The 12524-nt window shown below is 49.2% G+C and overlaps 1 protein-coding gene across 3 annotated transcripts in view; it reads right to left on the reverse strand.

Annotated features, from left to right (window-relative positions):
* The window catches only part of PSMD3 (proteasome 26S subunit, non-ATPase 3), a 153319-nt gene that overhangs the window by 66121 nt on the left and 74674 nt on the right, over positions 1-12524 (reverse strand). The window contains exons 10-15 of one of the 3 annotated variants that reach the window (XR_014975684.1): positions 831-1041; positions 656-713; positions 516-573; positions 376-433; positions 236-293; positions 96-153 (exon numbers count right to left, since the gene is read on the reverse strand). The exons of 1 other annotated variant lie outside the window; for it this stretch is intronic. The gene's annotated coding sequence lies outside the window, so the exon portion shown is untranslated. Of the gene's footprint in view, positions 1-95; positions 154-235; positions 294-375; positions 434-515; positions 574-655; positions 714-830; positions 1042-12524 lie in introns of those variants that run through there. One more of the 3 variants, XM_085640447.1, reaches the window with a different exon arrangement.

The following is a 12524-nucleotide window of genomic DNA, read 5'->3' on the forward strand; positions in this document are numbered from 1 at the left end:
GGAACATGGCTTACGTTGACGCCTAGCTCATGCATGCAATCCTTTATACTACAATAATCAAGATGCACCACAGTTTAACTCTACCAAACAATTACCTCTCCTGCTTGAACTCACGTATGCCTGTGTCAAAGTATGGGGGTCTGCCTGCGAAGCCTGCAACAGAAGAAAACATGGGTAAGTAGATTATACTACAATGATCAAGATGCACCACAGTTTAACTCTACCAAACAATTACCTCTCCTGCTTGAACTCACGTATGCCTGTGTCAAAGTATGGGGGTCTGCCTGCGAAGCCTGCAACAGAAGAAAACATGGGTAAGTATATTATACTACAATGATCAAGATGCACCACAGTTTAACTCTACCAAACAATTACCTCTCCTGCTTGAACTCACGTATGCCTGTGTCAAAGTATGGGGGTCTGCCTGCGAAGCCTGCAACAGAAGAAAACATGGGTAAGTATATTATACTACAATGATCAAGATGCACCACAGTTTAACTCTATCAAACAATTACCTCTCCTGCTTGAACTCACGTATGCCTGTGTCAAAGTATGGGGGTCTGCCTGCGAAGCCTGCAACAGAAGAAAACATGGGTAAGTATATTATACTACAATGATCAAGATGCACCACAGTTTAACTCTACCAAACAATTACCTCTCCTGCTTGAACTCACGTATGCCTGTGTCAAAGTATGGGGGTCTGCCTGCGAAGCCTGCAACAGAAGAAAACATGGGTAAGTATATTATACTACAATGATCAAGATGCACCACAGTCTGGCAGCAAAACCTGCAACAGAAAATGCACTCCTTTAACTCTAGTAAACAATTACCTCTTTGTTCTGCCTGTACTCCCGTCTGCCTGTGCAATTGTATTCGTAGTACGGTCTCCCAAACCTGCAAAAGAAAAGGGGTGCAGATTGTGATTCTATTTACCCAGCAACCCCCAACCCAACGAGGAACGTACACAGAATTACCTTGTCTTTGTGGGTACTCGCACCTGACCACTCCTATCCAAATACCTTACAGACTGGAAACCTGCAACTGAAGACAAGATAGTCAGCAACCCCCTACAGCACAAACCCGTTGGCTGCCAGTTTACAGTACCACATTATGGATTAGGAAAGGCCATTGTCTACAGTTAAGGTAATATGTGGGTCCATGTGTTAATGCTGTTCAAACTTGTATTTATGGTTCATTAATGAAAAGCATCCATTATTAGGGTGAGCATTAAAAGTAAATGCCGTAAGCTCGGCCTTCACTACTGAAGGCGGCTCCAGTATAAATGTGTACACACGATTTCAAAGTTTAGTAATATGAGGCTATGTATAATGCTCCCAGAACGCTCTCTGTTTATATGCAAATATTTGCAGAAGCTTGAAACCAAGAGTGATGGTTCTTTGCTTTCAAAATAAAATGTTTAAAAAAAATGCTAGTAGGAAAAAAGACATTAGGTGCCATATCTTTGCAGCATCATTTAGTAAAATGTTGATGTACGCTTGTATCTCCCAAAAAATTCCTAATGGAAAATCAGTGTAACCAGTTGCAATATGATTTTTGGGACAAAAAATAACACAAGCGTTGGCAAAGGTCGGAAATGTGTGGTCAGCCGTTTGGCCACAATCAGTCCCGCGCTCTGCAGCCACACACCCCCGAGCACCCCCCCCCAAAACCGCCACAAGAGAAATGTCTATTTTAGATACCACATATATTATGGACCTGACATGATCTTTGAAAGTGATGGGAAACAATCCGTGCCCTGAATTGTAATGAGTCCTTCACTATTGCAGAAATTGACAGAGTAAGCTGATCATGTCATGTGAAGGCACCGCCACCGCCTTACCGCAAAGACAGAGTAAATGCATTCATTATACACCCCACGAAATGCTTTAAATGGCCAGATATATTCCAGGACCAGCAATACCCCTGCTAGATCTCTGTTAGTGTACAAAGGTAAACATTTTATTTTAGCTAACAGTTCCTATAATCTAGTCAAACATTATCCAAGGCATATACTCCATAAGAAAAAAAATAGCAGTCTTGCTTCCAATATAAAGGTCTACATTTCTCCCCAAACAAAAAGGTCTATGAAATGTAAATGCACAGCATGCTCGTATTTGCTTTGTCTGTCTGCACAAGCTCAACATCCTGCAACTTAAGGAAGCATGTCATTCAGATTACAATTATATTCAAAGAAAAAAAAAAACAGCCTTTACAACAAGGTTTTAACCATGTTGTGCCTTACTGACACATTTTTTAACACACATGTTTTTACCATGTGTATGTTTTTACAGCACATGCCTTTGCCACGCATTTAAGGTAAGTTGAGGGGCGTGTTGGCGTCTCCCCGAAAAATACTTTGTATATATATATATATATATATATATATATGTATTGTGTGAACACCAGTACGCGCCTATCTGCCGCACTAGGCATCAGCACAGTCTATGCTGAACAGATATTGGTCAAGCACATGCCACTGTGGGTACCCACTGCTTGTGTCACATTCTGTTTGTTTGTGCAATACTCTGGTTTTACTTCCTACACTGCATGCTATCTTTTCTTTTCATCACATTTTGTACGCAAAATCATCCTGTCTAATTTCCACCTTGAAGGTTTGATGTCTTCACTTTATTCATAAAGCGAAGCCTTTGCAAACGCTTCTGCCTTTGCCTAATGAACAGAGGCGGCAGAAGGAGGGTCAGCAGTAAACTTTGTGGTTATGTGTACAAATGTAAAATGAGTCGTTCGCCTGTGAACCCAAAGTTTGATGAGGAGGCAAAGGCTTGACTTCAGTACGGTTTTAAAATCTTCTAAAAAGGCATCCCTTTTCTTGGGTATGAAAAGTAATCTTCCTTGAAGGGCGCTTCCTTGTGACCCCCGAGTGCTGTTCAGAGTGTATTCCGGTAAGGACTCACCTCTGTCTCTGCCCCTTTCAGTTTCACATTCTGGGGACGTGTTGTCCACGAGGCTCTCTGCCTTCTGTCCTGCTTTGTGATACTGAAGAGCCCTTTAATGGGCAGATGGTAAAGACAATTACAGTTCGGTCTCAGCAGGGAGTTGCATCACTTTATTGCGAATTATGAGTTGATAAATGCTTTTGTTTACCCGCACAGCCGTAAGCAGCTTTGTTTGGAGTTTATCAGTTGCAGTTGGGAAGATGACAGCGCAGAAGGGACATTCAAGCCTTATCAGTGCCGCGCTGCTTCCTCCTACAGCACCCAGAGGTAGCTTCTAAGCACTCCTATTTCACAGTTCAGAAATTCAGATGAAGTGGATCAAAAATCCCACAATCACTTGGTGTCAAGGCAGGAAAAAAGGTCCCAAAGGAGCGACTGATGACCCCAAAGTAAGAACATTCAGAAGACGTGAGGACACGCCGGGCATTTACACACAGGCCATGTATGTCATAAGGAAAACATGTTTGAGATTACATTACATACACACGCCATCATACCAATGAGGTGCAGAGGATGGCTGGAATGCGCAAAAGGGGCACTGGTAGCTAGAACGGGATGAGATATGTGAACCAAAATCACCCTTTGAGCGCGTCTCAATCATCTGAGCACAGCCTCACTCACTGGTCGTGCCCCTCAGACGACACAGTATAACTCCTTTGAGCACGAGCCTCGATCATCTGAGCACAGTCGTCACACACACCCGAGCACCCCCCCCCAAGCCGCCACAAGCCCCCGCAAGCCCCCGCAAGCCGCCACAAGCCCCCGCAAGCCCCCTTACCTGCACTCTCCTACGACACCTCACCTCGCCGGCAGCACTGGAACAAGTGCCTGGTTTTCGCGCCGCTCGCTTCTTAAAGCGGCGGCGCGGCCGGCTCCTCTCCGCCGAACGTCCTGAGATCGTTTGTGCGCGCTCCACATCCGGGAGTGCGCGGTGACTTCGGCGAAGGTGCGCGCGCGCCTTAAAGGGAACGTAGCTCACGAGGCCCAGAAGGGATCGACGATGACCAACAGCTGGATTCGGAGTGTCCCACTACGTCTGCTGCTGATGACGGTGTCGGCAACCGGATTGGAGCCAACAAGCCTTGGCAACTGCAAGTCTCGTGTGGACTGAAGATAGTCGGTGATGCAGACCAGCAAAGTCTGATGGACTTACCCAGCGAGGGTAAGTGAGGGCAGGCCCGGAGCAACCAGGGGAGCCCTTGAAGTCGGTTAGAAAGACTTCGGGGGAGTTACTAGCCAACGGGCAAGTAACCGCGAAGACGCCTTCACAGGAAAAGTTTCACAGGAGCCCACGATCACTCGGGACGGGGTAGGCCGCTGATTTTTGGAACAAGACCTGCCAGGGACTTGGGCCACAAATGGTCCAAAGCACAAGTTCGTAGAACGTTGTTTAGGGTTTGCACTCAAAATCAGTGCACGGTTCTCAGGTATTGCTGTTTCTCGTCACTCGTGGGGTCCAGATGCCACAGCTTCGCTGGGGACTCAAAATGGCTGTCGAGAGGTCAGGAAATCCGCTTCTGGGGCCGCAGGGACTTCGGACTCCGGCGGGAGCGGTGAAGTTTGCAACCGTTGATTGAGGATATTGGTGCCTGCCAAGCAGGGGAGTCACTCCTTGACTCCAAGGGAGATCCTTCAGTCTTCCAAAGATAGTGGAACGTCGAAGGGCCAGGATTCTTCTTTGTAGAGCGTCGTCCAGGGTAATCGGAATTGCATTGGCAATGCTTGCTATCTTATAGTGAAGATAGGGGAGGGACTAGCTCTATGACCACTCCTCTAGGAGGGTCAGGGTAGTGGGTGGTTACACCCACTTCCCTTTGTCCAGTTTCGCGCCAGAGCAGGGGCAGGTAGCCCCTGAACCGGTTTGAGCTGGCATATACACAGAGGAGCCTACTGCTCCCCCAGTGCAGGACTTCAAAGCACTCTAAGAGTGCACCCACCCAGCTCCAATACACTAAATCCTGTCTGGGAGGTGGTGACACCTCCCTGTGACAGGATACCTTTTGTTGGGCTTCCTCCACTGCGAGTTTCGGTCAGCAGCAGGAGGGCAGCCCAGTGTCTGTGCTGGTGGCATCCATTTTGTGGTGCCAGGGCTCTAGGAGATTTCTACCGTTTAGTACAGTGGGTACATGTCATCCCCTCTAGAAGGGTGGGATCATACTCCCACACCAGTTACTGGTGTGGGGGTATGATTCCAAGTTGTTTGACACCAAACACGACATGTTTTGATGCAGTCATTCCAAAGTTAGCATTTACCGCGAGGTTATAATGCACTTAAGAGTATATGGTTTAACCGCATCCACAAACAGCAGCAGAGAATAGACTCTGCCAGCTGCAGAGGGGTCCTGCTCATGCAGAAGCACCCCCTCACATAGTAAACCAAGCACCCTGCCCTCAGGATTGATAGGGCCTGCTAGAGGGGTGGCTGATAGGTTTATATGTGTGTGTATGGTGAGATATAGGAACCTATACCTCAGTGAGGAGTGCTAACACTACCTCACACAGGCTGCAGTGGCAGGCCTGTGGTGTCAGATTGAGAATGCTTCCCAGGGGTGGCATAATACATGCTGCAGCCCCTGGTAGGCCTGTGAAGTACCAATGCCCTAGATACCTAAGGTACCATATACTAGGGGCTCATAAGGTACCACAGTATCCAATCACTAGTGCATCTAATATGCACACCAAGTTGTTTAGAGAGATCAGTGAGACTGGGGCCCTGATTTGCAGGGACCCAGCCAGACTATAGCCAGAAACCAGTGTATACATCAGAAAAAAAGTGGGGGCAACATAAGTGCAGATCCTATTCTCCTACACAACCCCCCCCCAAACACAGGGACATTAAACTAACCTTGACCAGTTGAGTCTTCATGTTCTAAGTGGAAATACCTTGAGAGTCCATCTGCATTGGCATGTTGGGTCCCAGGTCTGTGTTCCACTGTATAGTCCATCCCCTGTAGGGAAATGGACCACCTGAGCAGTTTAGGATTTTCACCTTTCATCTGTGTGAGCCATAGGAGGGGCTTATGGTCAGTCTGAACTATGAAGTGAGTGCCAAACAAGTATGGCCTCAGTTTCTTCAGGGACCACACCACAGCAAAGGCCTCCCTCTCAATAGCTGACCAACGTTTCTCTCTAGGGGTCAGCCTTCTGCTTATGAAAGCTACTGGCTGGTCTTGACCTTCATCATTAAGTTGAGACAGTACAGCTCCCACACCCAGCTCTGAAGCATCTGCTTGAACAATGAACTTCTTTTTGTAATCTGGACTCTGTAAGATGGGGGCAGTGCACATTGCCTGCTTGAGGTCATCAAATGCCTTTTGACAGCTAGCTGTCCACTGAACCTTTTTTGGCATTTTCTTGGAGGTAAGATCATTTAAGGGGGTCACTATAGATCCTTATCCCTTAACAAACCTCCTGTAATACCCAGTCAGGCCCAAGAAGGCTCTCACCTGTGTCTGGGTGGTTGGAGCTACCCAGTCCATTATGGTCTGGATCTTGCTCTGCAATGGTTGAACCTGGCCTCCACCTACAAGGTGGCCCAGGTACACAACCTGACTCTGCCCTATCTGGCACTTAGTGGCCTTGATAGTGAGGCCTGCTTTCTGCAGGGCCTCCAGTACATTCATGAGGTGGACCAGGTGATCCTGCCAGGTGGAACTAAAGACAGCAATATCATCAAGATAAGCTGAGCAGTAGGTTTCCATACCAGTCAGAAGGAGTAGTTTATTTTCTGTAACTCCAGTTCTGTAGTAGGGGGTATCTCTGTTATAGTCATAATCTAGTGAATAGTCCCGCCCATGTGCGCGGACCCCGGAGCAATAAAAATAATCTCTTAAGTTGTCAAGCCATGCAGACCTGCATCTACACTTAAGAGAGAATTTCAAAGACAGATAATGCAGCCTGTATCCACAGGCTACACTGTCCAGTACTTCAACTAGAAATAATTCCACCAACAACCACCAACAGCACTGCCTGTCCAGCTTTTTCCACAGAGAAAAACCTGCCTCTTACAGCAAAAGCCTCTGGAATAATAGAGAGGAAGGAATGGACAGACAAGCCCCATAGGCTGCCATTATGTGGCTCAGAACAGGATACTGTGCCTTTAAGAAGACTTTCCAGAACTTTTCCAGCATCCCAGAATACACAGCAGGTCCCTTTAACTTTCAGTTCTTTTTGAAGGCGTAGCACGCCAGACCTGTAGCATTCCTTATATTAACATTCATCTCTCCACCGGGGAGGAGGGCGGGCACTTATGACTATAACAGAGATACCCCTACTACAGAACTGGAGTTACAGAAAAGAAACTACTCCTTCTGTAGTAGGGGATCTCTGTGTATAGTCATAATCTAGTGAATAGAATGGCACGCCCATCCCCACACAAAAACGGTGGTGGAGAAGATTACAAAATAATACCACTACTGTGCGAACAGATTTCGCAGCGAAGCCTGCCCAACCTGAGCATCTGCCCTGGCATCCTCGTCCAGACAGTAATGCGCAGCACATGTATGGACCGACTTCCAAGTGGCCGCCTTGCAGATTTCTGCAATCGGAACATTACGCAGCAAAGCAGTCGTGGCAGCTTTGCCCCTGGTGGAATGAGCCTTAGGTTTACCCCCTAAGGTCTTATTAGCCTTTTGGTAACACAACTGTATACAGGACACAATCCACCGAGAGATGGACTGTTTGGAGGTAGCAAGACCGTTCCTGACTGATCCATAACTATAAACAATTGGTCTGACCTACGAATATCTTTGGTCTTATCAAGATAAAACTTCAACACCCTCCTAACGTCCAGGGAATGTAGAGACCTCTCCGCTGGAGAAGAAGGATTCTGAAAAAAACATAGGTAAAGTTATGGTCTGGTTGACATGAAAATCAGATATAACCTTAGGAAGAAATTTAGGGTGAGTACGCATAACAACCGTAGCAGCATGAAATACAGTATAAGGTTCTCGGCAACACAACGCCTGAAGTTCACTCACCCTGCGGGCCGATGTAATGGCCACTAGGAACGCCGCCTTCCAGGACAGGTGCTGCAACGAAGCCTTGTGAATAGGTTCAAAAGGCTCCTTCATCAATCTGGACAGCACCACATTCAATTCTCATGAAGGCGAGGGAAGTCTGACCGGAGGGAACACCTCCTTCAAGCCTTCCAAAAAATCCTTGACCACAGGGATCTGAAAGAAGGAAGTCTGTGAAGGGCATTTCCTGTAAGCAGTCAAAGCAGCGAGATGAACCTTAATGGAGTGGAAATTAAGGCCAGACTGTGCCAAATGTAAAAGATATGGAAGGATGACATCTTCCTTATAGGTCGTCGGGTCAAAATTCTTGGATTTGCACCAGATGCAGAATCTCTTCCACTTGTAAGCATAGAAAGTCCTAGTGGAAGGACGTTTAGCCTCCTTCAGTATGCCCATACAATCTTCTGGTAGATTCAAATGGCCATATTGCACTATCTCAGGAGCCATGCCGCCAAACTCAAAGACGAGAGGTTGGGATGCACCATCCGCCCCCCGAACTTCGTGAGAAGGTCCGGCCTGCACGGCAGCCGCATGTGAGGAAGGAGAGACCGGTGAAGCAGGTCCGTGAACCACCACTGCCTGGGCCATTACGGGGCAATCAGGATCATCCGCGCCCCGGACTTGGACAGTTTGATGAGCACTGCCGGAATCAGGGGAATGGGTGGAAAAGCGTACAGAAAGCTGTTCTACCAGTCGATCCATAGCGCATTCCCCAGCGTCCCCTTCTGGTAGTACCTGGATGCGAAGTCTCGGCATTTGCTGTTTTCGGCGGTGGCGAACAGATCTACGTCTGGAGTTCCCCACCTTGCGAAGACTTCTCCTAGTACCTCGTCGTTTATGACCCATTCGTGGTTCTCCTGAAGCAGCCTGCTCAGCGCGTCCGCCTGAACATTCTGCACCCCCGGCAGATGCGTGGCCGTGATCATCAGTCGGCGGGCCAGAAGCCAGCGCCAGATGGCCTGCGCCTCCTGCGACAGAGTGCGCGATCTCGACCCCCCTTGCTTGTTGAGGTAATACATCGTGGTTGTATTGTCCGTCTGTATCAGCAACAAGCTGGTCTGGAAGGACGGATGGAAGGCCTTCAATGCCAGGTACACGGCTCTGAGTTCCAGGAAGTTGATGTGGTACGTCGACTCCAACGGGGACCACTTTCCTTGTATCTGTAAGTCTCCGGAGTGCGCTCCCCAACCTTGGAGAGACGCATCCGTCACGATACTCGTCTCGGGAATGTCCTTGTGGAAGGGAACCCCCCTGAGGAGATTCTCCGCCGAACACCACCATTTCAGAGACTGAAGAGCATGTAGAGACAGCCGGATGTTGTCGTCCCAAGAACCCGTTCTCTGATCCCATTGATCCTCCATGCACTCCTGCAGTGGTCTCATGTGCAGCCGTGCGTGCGGCGTGAGGAAGATACAGGAGGCCATCGACCCCAGCAGCGAAGACACCTTCCTCACTGTCGCCGATGGAGCGGCCATGAGGTCCTGAGCCTTCCGAAGGAGCGATAACCGTCTCTCCTCCGAAGGAGACACGCTTGCTGACCGTGTATCGATGAAGGCCCCCCCAAGTACTGTATGCACTGGACAGGAGTCGGGACAGATTTGGACATGTTGACGTGTAACCCCAGCCTGTTCCAGAGAACGCACGTCCTCCGGAAGTACGCCTGCGCTTCCGAAAAAGATGAGGCCTTGATCAACCAGTCGTCCAGGTACGGGTAGACAAACACCTTGTTCCTTCGCAGGTGCGCCGCTACCACTGCCATGCACTTCGAGAAGGTCCTTGGAGCAGACTTTAGCCCGAATGGCAGTACTGTGTATTGATAATGATTGGCGCCGACTTGGAATCGCAGGAACTTCCTGTGTTTCCGTGCAATGGGCACATGGAAGTACGCATCTTGTAGGTCTATGGCACAGAGCCAGTCTCCCTGTTGCAGCTGAGGGTAAATCTGATGCAACGACAGCATGCGAAACTTCTCTCTGCGAATCCATTTGTTTGCTTGCCGCAAATCCAGAATGGGCCTGAACTCGTTCTTGTCCTTCTTGCGAACCAGGAAGAAACGAGAGTACAGACCTCTTCCCCTTTGAGACAGAGGTACGTCTGTAGGAGAGTAGGGTCTGCTTTCTATGTTCACCCCCACTTTTTGCTTTTGCTTTACTGGTTTTCGACTTCGATGTGGCTGTGGGCCTGCTAATCAGACCCACAGCCCTGCTGTTCTCTCTCTAAATTGATACTATGTACTTTAGGTACATAACCCATTTGGATAGGATCACCTTATTGGTCCCTGTACAGTGTACCTTAGGTACCCAGGGCATAGGTGTACCCTAGGCCTACCAGGGGCTGCAGCATGTATTATGCCACCCCTGGCCTGGCCTTCCATTATGACACAACTGGCTGATCACTCAGCTGGGGCAAGGTCGTGTAATCACCCCTTGCTTAGGTGTAGTATTCCTATACCTAACTTACATATAGACACATGTGTACCTGTCAGCCACTCCTATGGCAGGCCTTAACAATCCTGGAGGCAGAGTGCTTGGTAACATGTGAGATGGTGCTCTAGCATGAGCTGAGCCTGTCTGCAGCTTTCGGAACCATGTCCTTATAGCTGTTCTATGATATAGCCTACCATATACTCTTAAAGTGCCTTATAATCTTAAACGGTTATGGTAACTATGGTTTGGCTTTATCAAAACATGTCGTGTAAGGTGTCTAACACTTTGGAATAATACCCCCATCCCATTTCTGGGGATGAGGATATTATCCCTCCCTTCTAGAGGGAGAAGACATGTTGTAACCTACTTACCCGGTTAAAGTTAACCAGAGCCCCAGCATCACAAAATGGATGCTGCTGCCACAGACGAGTCTGACCTCCTGCTGCTGGGAGTGATCCCGGCAAGGGAGGCTTGGACAATAGGTTTCCTGCCTTGGGAGGTGCGAGCACCACCCCAGACAGGCCTTAGTGTATTGGGGCAGGGAGGGATGAAAAGAATGAGACATGCCTGGGGCACACAAGGTGTCCCGTGCATAGTCCAGTTCAAACCGGTGCTGGGGCACTCCAGCCCCAGTCCTGGCGCGAAACTGGACAAAGGGAAGGGGGTGTAACCACCCCCCTCCCAGGTCCCACCCATAAGGCGTGACCTAGCAGGTAACCCAGCCCCCCAGATTAGTACAAGAGTGGTAGCTGGGCCCCAGGAGATTAGATTATCCTGAACCTGCAACTTGAACAGAAACTCTGAACCTTCGACATTCGACGAAAGAAGAAGACTGAAGAATCTCCCTTGTGGCCAAGGAGTGGCTACCCTGTGCAAACAGGCACCATCAAGAGACTACCCTTTGCTTTGCTGAAGTTCTACGAGGGACCGACTGCAGAGCCCGACCAGAGCCTTGACTTCCAGACTTCTCCGACCCTGATCCACATCCACAGCCGAGCTGAGATCCGTGGAGGCGACGAGAGATGTGGGACCGGCTACCTGGGAAAAGTGGCTAGTACCTTCCAGCGCAGCTTCTGAGGCACCCTCGAAGTTGTGCACCGGGGATTGAGAAGCCCCAACTCCAAGCACCATCTGCACCGAAGATCAGCCCCCCACACTCCACGAGTCCTGCGTGGGGCCCTTCTGCATTTTCCTGCTTGCCGCGCCTGTCCGGTTGCTTGCCCGTTGGCTAGTGGCCTCTGACGACGCATCCTGAAATCTTCACTGCTGGTTTGGCTCCTCCAGACTGGCTCCCGCTTCCCTGCAAAAGAGAAGCACCCCAGACCTTCCTGGTCTGCACCAGAAGCAAGTCCTCCGTTCTTCGTGGGTTCCGCTTGCCAAGGCTTGGTGAGTCCTAGTTCGACTTCGACGCCGCCAACTGCAAGAGCCTTCGTGGGACAGCTCGCCTCCTGGTCCTGGTCGTCCTCGACGTCTCCTGGTCCCTGTGGCTGCAGCGACAAGCTTCACCTTCACCTGCAATCTTCACGACATCGCCTGGTTCCTTCCTGGTTCCACGTGGTCACTGGCTAGTGACCTTGACTCTGTCCCTTATGCTTGCAGGTCTCCTCTCTTCTTGATCCCAGCCTTGGGATCCACCGGACACTCTTCACTGACTGCCTGTCAGCAACTTTCCTTCAGGCATCCATAGAAGTCCACGACGAAACCCGACGCAAGTTCACACCTATGCACCCGCAGCCCGTGGGCTAGGTAACTTGGGTACTTCGGTGCTCACAAGGGTAGTGACTATCCTAGGGTCTAGTTTCCGAGTCTCGACTCTCTAGCTGCTTCAGAAGTGTCCTTAAACTGTTAATTTCTAACTGCTAGTGATTCTACCGACTTTTACGCATTACGCGTGAGCCTCCCACTTCCTAACTGTTGCTAGTGTAGTGTAGCCCCAGCGATTCCCTAGGCCTAGGCCTATCCTATCTCCGTGACAGTGGTCTTTAGTATATGGTTTGCGTGGCCCCTAGGGCCTAACTGTATTACTTACCTGTGTGACTTAATGTATGCTTAAATAAGACTGTGTTGTACTTACCTCTAATCTCATAAAGAGTGCTGAGGGTTTAACTAGAATAAATACACTT

The sequence above is a fragment of the Triturus cristatus genome, unplaced genomic scaffold (assembly GCF_964204655.1).
Source record: "Triturus cristatus unplaced genomic scaffold, aTriCri1.1 SCAFFOLD_200, whole genome shotgun sequence".
In the NCBI taxonomy this organism is placed as follows: Eukaryota; Metazoa; Chordata; class Amphibia; order Caudata; family Salamandridae; genus Triturus; species Triturus cristatus.